Raw genomic sequence first — 13,306 nt, 5'->3', positions numbered from 1 at the left:
AAAAAAACTGAAGAATATTTAGTGTTCTTTAGTTAATAAAGAAACTGATTGGGATGAAAAAACAGATGAAAAATGTTACAGTTCATGGATGAATGGAGAAGATTTCAAGCCATAAATGAATAAAAATAAATAATTTCAATGGATTTAAATTGTTGTCACAATTTGGTGGCATTCTTTAAATCGATTTAATGGCAAACTTAAACTTCTTTTAAAAATTTAAAATCGAATCTTGTTGGAAGCTGTGTCAATTAGCATATATATAAATATATATATATTCTTGATCACAATTATAATAATATATATATATATATCCGTTTATATCACACAGCTGCCAGATGCGTTTTTGGATGAACAACTTCGTTGTTCTTGAAGATATTCGAACCAATCTCAATCAGATTACCAACATCGGACAACCATATTATATAGCTGCCAATCGTTTGGTTTTCCAATGAAATTCAAATGCAACTGGATGAGTTAATCTATAGCATATATAAGATTAAGAAGAATTTATGTATATGGATATATATTGTGAGTAAGTTAGAGGAGTATCTCGAGCAACATCTCGATGCACATCGTCAGCAAATTACAATATGCATTTAACTGAATTACGATCCTTTAATAAACTTGCAAAACTCTAAATTTAATTTGGGTATTCTATCGAATTTTTCCTTTAGTTCTTCAACTCAACAAAAACAAGTTTTGATTGGGTAAAACAAGAAAGAACAAAAAACATTTGAGGGGAAGTCGTAAATGAGGATTAGCCCGTTTAGGTAGTCTATTAACACTATATAGACACATAGACAGTCGCCGATCAAAAATTAGAGGTATAAAACTCAACTCGAGATGATCAACCCAGGAAAATCGAATTTAATTGAAGAGATTTGAATTAAATCGAATTACAAAGAACACAACTTGTGCATATAAATATATAAAATATCCCATATAAAGCACAACAACACACACACACACACACACATAGACACACACACACACATAGATACACACATAGATACACACACACATAGACACACACACACACAGATATATAGACACGCCGCTGTGGCTCAATGAAAATAACACTGGAATAAACTCAAGGACGGACGAGAGCAAAATGCAGGACACTTGTTGCACGCTGCACTCGACACTCGCTGCTCTCCTCACACACACACACACACACACACATACAGGCTGTCTGGCTCGCCGTCGCCGGGACGAGGTGCGACTGAAGGGGAGAGACGCCAAGTGACAGCAACGCACGCGTCGCAATCAAAACAAAATCAGTGAAGATTTGCCAGCAACAGCAACAGCAGCAGCAGCAACAGGGACATGGACAGGGTCAGGGGCAAGGAGCAGGGCGTGGAACAGTGGCAGTGGCAGTGGCAGTGGCTGCGTCCAGGGGTTGCCTTACACATAATTATTGCTGTTGTTGCCGCAATTGCAATTGCAGTTGTTGAAGGTGACATTAATTGACGTTTAATGGGCAACAGCGACAAACGAGGGGTGGCCGCAACGAATGCAATCGAGAGAGAGAGAGCGAGAGAGAGAGAGAGACAGACAGAGATAGAGAGAGAGAGACAGGCAGAGAGAGAGAGAGAGAGAGTTTGATTGCAGCTTTGTTTGTGGCAACAAGCCAATTAAAGTTGAAAGCTTTTCATGCCTTTTTATTTAGCAATTCAATAATTCAAGCAGCAAGCAGAAAGCACACACAAAAAGTGCATCCTTTGATGATGCCACAAAAGCCTCGCGCCCCGGGGTGAAAGGTTAGCTTGCCAACCAACAAAAATCCCAAAAGGGGGTTGGACATTGGTCAGTTGTTGTTGCTGTTCTTGTTCTTGTTGTTCTTGTTGTTGTTGTGGTTGCTGCTGTGCTCTGTTCTGCTCTGTGGCGCGCCTGCAGTGCTCGTCTACATCAACATCCTTGCATCCTTAGGGTTAGGCTGTTCGCAGAGGGTGCGACGCGGTGCGCAACGTGTTGTGGGCGTGCAATTTGCATAGTCATGCAGCGAATGGCAGACGTTGGATGCGTTGCAAAGTGGAACGAGTCGCTGTGCGACGAGCTGTGCTGCTTGTGGCACATTGCAGCCGCTGCTGCACTCGTTCCATGTTATATACATCCGTTATATATGTATATGAGTTTCTCTGTGTGTGTGTGTTGCAAACAACAAGTGCAACACAAAAATGGCGCGCGCAGCAACTGCAGCAGCAACCCTGCAAAGTATGCAATAAAAAAGCTGAGTGCTGAGGCTCAACAAAGCTAATGCCAACTGCATATGCGTGAGTGTGTGTGCAAGAGAGACAGAGAGAGAGAGAGAGAGAGAGAGCGAATGAGAGAGAGAGCGAATGAGAGAGAGAGAGAGAGAGATAGAGAGAGAGAGAGACGTAGGCCTGCCAACGCAGCCTGCGAATGGCAGCCTTCATATCTATGCATGTGTGTGTGCCTGAGTGGGTGGGTGTGTGTGTGTGTGCATGTGTGTGTATGCATGTGTGTGTATGCATGTGTGTGCATGTATGTGTGTGTGTGTGTGTGTGTTAGTGTTTGTGTGTGTGCATTCGCATTGCAATACGAAATGCAGTGCAATTATCGAAGGCACAGCTTGAAATGGACACACACACACCACACACACACACGCACACACGCACACACACACGCACACTGTTTGTGTATGCATTTGTCTAAGCAAGCTAAACAAAATGGCGGCCAGCTAAGCTTTAAGCCAATCAACTAGATCAGCTCAGCCAAATAGTTTTTAGCGAGTGTCTGGCAATGCTGGCAATGCCATTTCAGAAGAGTTGGCAACACTGTCAAGGCAAGCAAGTTGAGGCTATTATAATCAGTTAATGATCATGTCACATATAGTGAATATATATATATATATGTATGTATATATATGCATATTGCATATTATTTGCTTGAATTGTCGACTAAAAATGACTTTTGGTTTTCATTTGAATAGCAATATTTAATTGATTTGCAACAAGCAGCAACTGGTTGGCATGCATTTTTAGTGGCAGATATATGTGAGATGATCGAGGCACAGCGGGAAAAGGACACTCATTAATCAAAGCCAGATCAAGCATTATGCAACTAAGTAGATCGAAGCAGACGGCAGACGGCAGACGACAGACGGCAGACGGCAGCAGCAGCAACAATCGCATTCCAGTCTAGGTAATGCAAAGAAGAAGATGAAGAAGAAGAAGAACAACAACAACAAAAAAGCTGAAAATCGCAGAAAAGGCTGAAAAGCAGAGCCAAACAATGGGGGAAACAGCGCTGTGTCTATTGTGCGTGTCGTGTGAATAAAGCGACCCAGTCACAGTCAGAGGACGAGGACGAGGGGCCGGAATCAGGAATCAGGAATCAGGAACAGGACCAGTAGCAGTAGCAGGACCAGCATGAGCATGAGTGCCAGTTGCCAAGCCAAGCCAAGCCAAGCCAAGCCAAGAATAAAACAGGACATTAAACAATTATACGCGAAATGGCATCAAGCAAGCAAATGGCAAAAAGTACAGACACACACAAGCTGACACAACAACAACAACAACAACAAACTACAGACAAGTAATTCAATAAGCTTCAGCGGGCCAGAAAAGGAGCGAGGGGGGAGGGACTTGGGGGGAGGGGGGCATATCAGAAGCTGATAGAACTAAAATGTTCAAGCATATTATATAACTTGACTATGCGAAGCAGCCTGCGAGCGAGCGAGCGAGCCAAGACTGAGACAGACACACACAGACAGAGAGAGAGGGAGAGAGCGAGAGAGAGAGAGAGAGAGAGAGAGAGAGAGAGAGAGAGACAGAGAGAGAGGGAGAGAGAGCGAGAGAGAGTGCGCGCGATTGAGCAGAAGCTGCTGCCTAAGCTTATTACGAGGCAAAGGACACGAACGCGTCTGGCTCAAGGACAACCGCATGACACACAGCGCTGAAGGCACAACGCTGAAACAACAACAACAACAGCAACAACAGCAACAACAGCAACAACAACAACAACAACAAAAAGAAAAGAAAAATACTTCTACATGTGGTACAGCTACGCAGCCTGCTGCAGCTGCCACTGCCACTGCTGCTACTGCTGCCACTGCTGCCACTGCTGCCACTGCTGCTGCTGCTGCCGCTTGGCGCACTGATCTAATTGGTTTGGGGTGGTGGCCCCCACGTACCCTGCCTCCCCCCACTCCCACCCCCCCAGCCGGCGCCCCATCCAATCATCATCAACAGAAGCTGGCTGGCCACACACTGGCCGACCGATTTCAGCGTATGTGGAATGCGTACCCTGAGAATTTTCTATCTAATTAATGCCAAATCAGCTCTCTCTCTCTCTCTCCCTCGTGCTCTCTCTCCCGCTCTCTCTCTCTCTCGCTCTCTCTTGCTGTCTCGCTATCTCTGTGATTTTTCGGCTGTTGAACTTTTGAATTGATTTGAAAACATTTTTGCAGCAGCAACGCGTTTGCCGTGCCTCACTTGAGAATGCATTAATTTTAGCCATGCCACAAAGATGCAGACATATGTGGATTAGGGAGACAGAAGATCGGATCGGATCGGTTCGGAGCGGAGCGGAGAGGCAGAGAGAGAGGATGCAACGTGCAGACATCTTCAATTCATTCATGCCACGCGCCATCGCCTTAGTCGACATTTAAAATAGACACAATTCTCGAATGCGTCGCGTCTAATGACTCGAAAATAGGCAACTGCCACTGTGCAACCGTGCAACAGTTTCCCTCTTCCAACCAACACTACACCACTTTATTTGGCCATCTAATTTCCTCAACTGTTACATAAGAGCATCGACTTGTCCAACATCATTGCCAAAATCCAAATTATTTCGAGTTGAGATTGTTTGAAAATGTTGCAGAAAGCTGCAAATTGGATTTTCTTAGATCTGATCGAGTTGCAATCTTCTTCTTATTATAGTTGATAGCAATTTAGAATAGTTATAAGACTACCTGGTCTACCTGAAGCAACTAGGACTACCTCAAGTGCTCAAAAAAATAGATAGTTGATCATCGATAATTATCGATACATTTATTATGTTTATCTAACTTTATTTTTGTTGAATCAATGGGATTATCCTATTATGCAAATTAAGTTAAATATGCGAATTATTTTATTAATTAAGATCCTCCATTTTATAACTAATTTGTTATAGAATTGCCCAACGCCTAAAGAACTACTATTATAACTATCAAATGCATATATATATATATATATTTATATATATCATAGTCAGATACTTACAGATTCGATTGAAGTGAGTGATTGATTGACTGTTTATTGTAGCTGATTGAAGACAGATGCTGTGGTCTTGGCTATGGATTGGTCAAACGGCGATTGGCAACTAAACAGATGACTTCCAGTTTCCAGCTTCCAGTTTCCAGTTTGCAGTTTGCAGTTTGCAGCTTCCAGTTTCCAGTTATAATATATAATTGGTTATTCTATCGATACGGCATCAGATGGTTATGGGTCCAGTGATTATCTGGGATGAAACCAAGAGCACCTTGTGTAAGTATGATGATGATGGGAAGTCCCTTCGCTCAAATATCGATCACGATCACGATCCGCTGCTGCTGCTGCTGCTGCTGCTGCTCGGGATGGGAATCTGCGAATCTGTGCGCAACTCTTTGGGTCATATATATATTGAGAATTTAAACGTATTTCAAATTTTGTATGAAAACCACCAAAATGAGAATCGAATTGCTTTGGCTCGGATTTTGTGGTGTTTAAATACTTTTTTGTTTTTGTTTTTTTTTTGGGATTTTTGTTTTTTGGAAAATTTGTTGTTGTTGAAGGAGAAAAAATTAAAAACTGAAACTGACGTGTTCTGAAATGTGCTCTTCCCGAGATTTATGAAAACTATATATTATAAATAACAGCTCGTCAAATGCTGGCTACGTTTCTCAGCAAGCAACTGGCAAACTGGCAACTAACCGCAGCCAGTGTTGGTTAACGGCTTGGCCAAAGAGCCCGCTCGGCCAGCGGTGGCAATCTTTAATTTGATTGATTTTACGCACAACAAATAAAAATGGGAATCCGGAAATTCTTTCGGGGCATTTGTTTTTTTTTTTGGCTTTTTTATGTGTGTGTTTTTTTTTCTGTATGTTTTTTTTTTTTGGGAGGGCTTATTGATTTTTGCGTAGGTGACAAAGACGGTACAACAAAAAAAAATTGGAGTCGAAACGGGAAAACGCAACGGGCAAGCAGCGGGCAAATGTGTATGGAAATGGAAATGGAAATGGAAATGAGAAAGAGAGCGATGCTCTGTCGCCGCAGCAGTGCGCTGGGCGAGCGAGCGAGACAGCAGCAGATGCGTGAGAGAGTGCGTAAGACGATGATGTCGCTAGCAGAGACGTCCACGTCGACGTCGACGTCGAAGTCGGCGCTGACGTTGACGCTGACGTTGACGCCGCTGCTAAGGAAAACTGGAAAATTCTTGCTTACAATTACAAATAGAAATTGTTTAATTTGATTTCGGATTGGGGAATCGGTTAACTCGGTATCAGTATAAGTATCGGAATTGGTATCGGTATCGGTATCGGTATCGATTGCGATATGGGTCGTTCGCAGTGGCACTTTTTCACTGGACTTGTTTTGCCGCAAGTTGGGGGAGTTGGGGGGGTTGGCGGGGGAGGCTATGTTACACTTCTCTCACTTTTTCACCAGACATAAAAAAAAAAACAACAATGGCGACGACAGCGGCAAACGGCAAACGGCGAACGGCGAACGGTAAACGGTAAACGGCGAGCGATAGGCGACGATAGTGTCCAGATTACGTTTCGTTTCGTTTCGTTTCTTTTTTATATATTATTTATATATATATATATATATATATATATATTTATGTATATTTTGTTTGAATTTTCTTTTTCTTTCTCTTTTTCTTTTTGGCTTGGTTGCGGATGCGAGAGCTGAGAGTCCAATGAACGAACGAACGAACGCGCGGCACGGCGACGAGTAAACTGGCAACAACGCTAGAACGTTTCAATGAAAATGTCTGTGGAAAATCCTCACAGCAGCAGCAGCAGCAGCAGCCGCTGTCGCTGTCGCTGCGTAGCAGCTGCCGCTGGCAGAGACACGCTGCTGTTGCCGACGCCGTCGCATTTTTCCTATCCAGAAAACAGTGAAAGTTATGCGTGTGTTGTTGTTGTTGTGTTGTTATTGCGGCGGCGTCAAATCAAAATGGCCGACATGTGTATGTGTGTCTCTCTGTGTGTGTGTGTGTGTGTGTGTGTGTGTGTAAGCGGCGTCTATCCGGCAATTTATCCGTTCGTTTGCTTTGCCACGAACAATTCAAAGCCGAAATCGGAGTCGAAGTCGGAATCGGAGTCGGAGTCGGAGTCGGGCGAGCAACCGTTGTTCTCACTCATTGTTGTTGTTGTTGTTGTTGTTGCTTCTGCCGGATTAGGGCACAGTGCCTGCCAAACAGTCTGCAGACACGTGCAACTAGCAACTAGCAACTAGCTTTCATGCCAAGCCAAATGAATAGATTTCAAGGCAATCTCTGACAGAAATTAGTGTTAAAATGATGTTCCACATCACTTGATATATATTTAGAGCTTATCGATATATCAGCGTGTTATCGATACAAGAAAACAGACATGAATAGGTACACATATATATACAGATAGTGCTAAATTGGAAGGCTTAACGAAGTGGCAAGGAAAGGGCAGGGAAGGGTAAACATTTACAGTGAATACTTATAGCAGTCGCTGTTTTAGCTGTTTTAGCTGTTTCAGCTGTTTCAGCTGTTTCAGCTGTGTTGACCTGTGCTCCTCCATTGAGAAAGAAATGAAAACACCGCCGCATCGAGGTTCCACACGGATAACCGAATATTTTCCATGTGAATGGTTTACTATTTGCCAGCAGCGACGTTGTCGTTGACATTGACGTTGCCATCGACGTTGACGTTGACGTCGACGTCGCAGTCGCTGTGGCTGTCACTATCCCGCTGACTCTTACGGAGAGCGTCAGAGCGTCAGAGCGGCGCGGCAGAGGGTGAGCGTGCTTGTCGCGAAAGGCACAACAAAAAAACAACAACAAAAAAGAAAGAAAAAAAAAGAAGAAATGTAAACGAAAAACGAATAAAAACAAGATAAAAACGAAATTCAACTCGAGGAAAATGAAAATGCGAGGAAAACTCACGTTGATGTTGATGTTGATGTTGATGTTGGCTACAAGGGTGGCAAAGGCAAAGGCAAAGGCAAAGCCAAAGCCAAAGGCAAAGGCAAAGGCAAATTGTCGATGTTGACGGCGACGTCGACGTTGGCACTCTGTTGGCTGCTGCTGCTGACAGAAAATACGGAAAATTCAGCTGCCTGTTATATATGTATGTGTATGTGTATGTATGTATGTCTATGTATGTGTATGTATGTCTATGTATGTATATAGACACACGTGCGTGTGTATGCCTGGATAGCTGACTGCCTTTGTGCGTATGTACACGTGTGTGCGTGTGTGTGTGTGTGTGTGTGTGTGTGTGTGTGTGTGTGTGTGTGTTGTGTGTGTGTGTGTGTTGTGTGTTTGCCTTTTCCTTTGGCAAGACAGCGAAGACGGCCAAGACAGTTACAGACAGTTACAGTTGCTTTGCGTCACTGTGTTCAATTTTAGAATTCGTCAAAACACTCAAAGCTGCTTTGAGCTCATCCGGAAAGCAGCCAGCGGAGTGGATTGAGTGGTTTAACCTGTCCTTGTGTTTGACAAGTAGTTCCACATCGTTGCATGCTGCTTGCTTGTTTCACTAACTTGTCCGACTAACGGTAAGCAGTAAGCCACATATTTTCTCTGATTGACTTCGAAAGCAATTTTCGATCTGTCAATTTTACAATTTCACAATTTTCTCCAGAGGCTTTCTTTAGACGCATAATGTGTACAAAGGATTCTTTTGTTTCTTTCTTCTTTAAGCTGTTTACATTTTCTAGATTAGATTAACATTATTAATATTATTATAGAATTTCTTTCTTATGATATTATCGCCTGAGAGACGGCAGCAGAGCTGGTCAGAGGCAGTAGGACTCCGACAAGCCAGTTGTCTCCTTGGTGGTTATAATCTTGGACGATTTAAACAAGTTATAACCATGGGATACTTACCGATCTATTGACAGGACACTGTAGACTAAGAAGTCACCTAACTAAATTGGGTATTTAGCGCAGCGATCAGTGCAGGTTCTCTGAAAAAGAGGAGGAATCCTCGAATGTGTCGCCTTAACTAGAAGAAGACGTAGCCTGTTTTGAATTGCAGAGACATAGAAGACCTCAACCCAACAAAGATCCTCACATTCGTGCGGGAGCTGGGGCTGATGGAGGAGCTCAGAAGGCTCAGAAGGGGGCGCAATAGACCAAATAGGTCGCGCTGCAGTTGTCCCCCCCCCCCCAATAATAATATGATTATCGCCTGAACTTGTAAGGCTTGTAAAACTAATTCAAGCCATATTCCGCCATGTTGTGCCCAAAAAAACTTTGACTGTGACCTTGCAACGCTTTGCGTTTGCTTTGCTTTGCTTTGGTTTGGGTTGGTTTGGTTTGGTTTGGTTTGGTTGCTTTTATTCACTTTTCTATTTACAAAATGTCCTGCTAAATCCGATGCGCACCCCAAAATTTTGGCACTAGATGTGATGTGTTTTTTGTTACCAACTCACACACACACACGCACACACGCACACACACACACACACACACACACACAGACATTCCCTGTGCAAAATGTGCGTTTTGAACGCGTCCCGTTTCGAAATTTCGTTCGCGACTTGCGTGGTGTTCTTTCCTTTTCAACCCTAGGAACGGGCACATTGACGAGACTAATGCGTATGCTTGGAATGCCACAGCCGGCGTTTCCCTGTGCCCGGCCCAGCCCGGCCCAGCCTGGCCTGGCCCAGCCTGGCACGTTATCCCATCAGGGGTACAGCGCATCAATAAAGCTGGCAAGGCAGCAAGGCAGCAAGCAAACAATCCACCACCCACCCCCGTGTTGGCTCTGGCAGTACAGTGCGTAGTTGGATTCGAAATTCAAATGGAAAACGCTGAATCCGCATCCGCATCCGCATCCGCATTCGCATCGAGTGCACTGCGATTATACAGCAATCGTGAAGGCCAAGGCAGTTTAACGACTTAGAAAGGGGTGCACAGAGACAGAGACAGAGACAGAGAGAGCGAGAGGTATAGGAAGAGAGGTAGAGAGGGCGAGGTGGGTAGTCGGTCTAGCCACCACCCGAAATGTTGCCAGCAAGTTGAGGCTGAGTCGAGTGTCCCGTTACGCGCTATTTGCAGCGCCTGCTGTTTGCCATCTCTGTCGCACTCTGGCCAGGATCAGAGCGGCTGCAGATGATAAACGGTCTGGCTCTTCATGCACACACCACGCGTACGCGTCTTTCTAAGCTATGCCCGTCCACCCTGCTGCCCACGACACACACACACACACACACACACACACACACACACACACACACACACTCACAGACACCCCATCTCCATCGGGTTCTACGTTGCGGCATTGTTGTGCAAGCATTTTATTTTTAGATTTTTGTTTTTTTTTTATTTGTATTTTTTTTTATTATTATTATTATTATTATTACTATTTTATTAGATTGCAACCCTCGTGACGTAACGAGAACTGTGTGTGTCATTTGTGCCCATGTCCCAAACTCTCTGAACTCTGTGCCCCGTCGTGGCGTCAATCGAGAAACAGCGTAAGAAAATGTTTGCGACAGCCAACGTGAGTTTTGAGTTTGACACCCATCCAGGAGCTGGCGTGGAGTGACGCAACTGCTGCTAAGGATGCTGCCCCAGACGCCAACCAGTCCAACCAGCAGATCCACAGCAGAGACAATGATCAACGGATGCTCCTCAAAACCGATTTGATTATCAATTATTATTAATTATTTTGATATCTGTGTGGATCGTGTACTGAACTCAATTTGTTAATAAACCGATTATTGTTGAGAATATATATATATATATGCTCACATCATTTTGTGATTTGCATTTCGATTTTTAATCTCTCTTTAGGAAAATCTTCTTTTGAAATCAACTTAAATTTGAGCTTCAATTTTGCTTGCCAAAGATACCATTTTCTGAGTGGATCTGAGTACTCGTTCTGACTTTCAAATTTCATTCAAACACTCAAACGATCCGATGTGAATTATATTTTGAGCGCGTATTCAAAGCATAGTCGCAACTTGCAACGCCTGAAGCGGAAAAGGTTTTCACACAAAATCTTCATTTTTTTTCTTTTTGTTTTCAGTATTTTTGATTTTTGTTAAGTGAAAATAAACTTGAGTTTTTAAGGATGGATATGAATTGAAATTTGGTCAGAGAGGTTGGCGATAGGCAGGCCAGTTGCAAGTGATTCAGAACTGCTTTCGCACATGCGATTTGGATGCGATTAGTTTTTCAGATCCTTTGGTCCTCATTAGTGCAATTGGACATCCACTGGATGTGGATGTGGATGTGGATATGGGTAATGAGTGACCTGAATGAGTGTGTTTTAATAAATTATATTTATGCCACACGGCTGATTGGACGATGGCTATCTCACGCAGCCAGTTGTTAGATGCAAAGCGGCCAGTTGCAGTTGCAGTTGCTGTTGCAGTTGCTGTTGCTGTTGCTGTTGCTGTTGCTGTTACTGTTGTCAGGGAAAGGTGCCAAAAAAGAAAGCGTGTGGCATGCAATATGCACAAGTTTGTTAATATGTATCACATTTTGTATTCTTTCCCCTAAGCAGACACTTTGGAGCTGCCACAGTGCACTCAATTCAAATACAATAACGACGAAGGGGTAGCCGCCAGGAGACACGCTTCGTTCTGCAGGAGAAAGGGATCGTAGAAACACACACACACAGAGAGAGAGAGAGAGAGAGAGAGAGAGAGGGCGAGTGGCAACTTACTTATCAATGTCAGCATCGGGTATCTGCGACGTCAGCTGCACCTGCGCACCACGCATACCACGCACGCCACTCGAGCCTTCAAATTTTATTGGTTCTTCGCTTTTGATACCCTGTTGGCGAAGGTAGAAGAGTATTTGGCGCCATTATGCTAAGGCTTTGACTTGGCTCATCTCTGTGTTAAATTAGGTCTATTTTTTTTTTTTTTGGATTTTTATTTCTTATGTTTTAAAATTATTATTTTTTTATTATTTAGCAATTCTATTCTAAAAGATTTATATGTATATCCTTCGTTCAGCTGTTGTCTTAAAGAATCGTAAGTATTTTCTAATTAAATTATATATATTAATAAAATTTAATTAAATTATATATATTAATAAAATATGTTTGTATATCTGCAATTATTAATTATATAAAATAAATAATCAAATAGCAAATGCTGTAAAAATACTTTGAAATTTGAACATATTTATTCGAAGTTTTAGAAAATTGAGCCCTGAAATGAAGAAATCTGATCCATTTCTGCATTAATTTAACCAACTATTTCATGTTTCAACTTGGCTTGTTTTAATATTAATTAGGATAGTTTTGATGCTATGCTATCTTAATATTAGTTTTTTTACGGTTCCACTTGGATTATTTTCATTGGTACTTTTAGGAAATCACAATGTTGATCAAATTATACAGCGAATCTTTGGCAGGCGACACGATTTATATCATTTTTCATATGAGCTGAAAAAAGCATAAGAAAATTGTGCAATTTTAATATTTTATTAGATATCCAAAATTCAATATGATTTAATTTTCAATTTGCTCCAACAGTTTGCAGGATTTAGTCTGTGTATAGTTTCCAGGATAGCTGGCAATTGCACTGGCGACAGAGCATTGCTCAGTCGGTGCGACCAACAGTGTCTGACTTGTTTTGTTCGTTTTTGGCTTTTTTCTTAATCGTTCTTCGCTGGTGGGGAGGGAACCCTTTAGCTGTTAACGGTTAACGGTAATGCGGATCATTTTCAACTGTTATTTGTTATTTGTTTTCGGTTCCCTTTTATGATCGACGAAAGCGGCAGGGCCAACAGAAGGGGGCGGATGGGGCGGAGACAACAGCAGAATCATTGTTGCTTACACACACCAAGAGAGAGAGAGAGAGAGAGAGAGAGAGAGAGAGAGAGAGAGAGAGAGAGATAGAGAGACTGCATTTTAAGCATATTCCAAGTTGATTAAATACGAAAAGCTTTTCAAATTTGGTTTTATTCCAAATGAATCAAAGACATTCAGTCTCATGACTCATTCAGCCTGAACTCTTACTTGGGTCTACTTGGGTCTTTAACTGCCCTGGGATTCGCAACAGATCCGGGTTATTCAACTGATCAACTGGACAACTCATCTATATCCAGTTGACGAACTAGAAAAAAGATTCAATTTTGTTTGCCTCTTCTTC

This window comes from Drosophila grimshawi, unplaced genomic scaffold (assembly GCF_018153295.1).
Source record: "Drosophila grimshawi isolate 15287-2541.00 unplaced genomic scaffold, ASM1815329v1 contig_848, whole genome shotgun sequence".
NCBI classification, from domain to species: domain Eukaryota; kingdom Metazoa; phylum Arthropoda; class Insecta; order Diptera; family Drosophilidae; genus Drosophila; species Drosophila grimshawi.
Note: the sequence above shows the minus strand (reverse complement) of the source record.